The following is a 713-nucleotide window of genomic DNA, read 5'->3' on the forward strand; positions in this document are numbered from 1 at the left end:
GAGTGCTTCCTTGGTCCATGTTTTCTTTTAGCCATGGCTTTCATAATTTTGTAGTTCTGCCATGTTTCTTCTTGATCTTGTCCTTTTTTAGACAAAAGAGTCCCAATAAATAAGGTATCTCTTATGACAACCTTCTAAACAAACCCCAACTCACTGGATAATGTTGCTCTTAACTGTTCTAATTTCATAGGTTTATTTTACATATCATTAGCTTAATTAAATATTATTTGGTTAACCAGACAGCTGTTTAATGGAAAAAATATTACCACTGGAACTCATGACCACCATTTCAGTCAGTCAGTTATCTCCTTGTATCCCCTTCATCTATAAAATGGAAGTAATTTTACCTCTTGCCTACCTGACAGTTTTAAGAAAAAAATGATAAAATAGATATAAAATTGCTTTTAAAAGTTTCTTTTAAATGTACTCTATAAATATAAAAATCAGTAAGTCAAAACTTGAGGTTAACATATACGAGGTGTGATCAAACAATATGGTGAATGTTTAAATTAAAAAAATTATTACAATAAAATATACATAGCCATTAATCCCCCTCTAAATACTCCCACTTGCTTTGAACACACTTATCCCATCATTCTTGCCACTTTCTGAAGCAGTTTTGGAAGTCCTCTTTCATGAGTGTCTTTAGTTATGCTGTCATGGCTGCCTCCATGTCCTGAATCATTTTGACTTTGGGGAAAAGCCAGAAGTCT

The sequence above is a fragment of the Hipposideros armiger genome, unplaced genomic scaffold, assembly GCF_001890085.2.
Source record: "Hipposideros armiger isolate ML-2016 unplaced genomic scaffold, ASM189008v1 scaffold_70, whole genome shotgun sequence".
In the NCBI taxonomy this organism is placed as follows: Eukaryota; Metazoa; Chordata; class Mammalia; order Chiroptera; family Hipposideridae; genus Hipposideros; species Hipposideros armiger.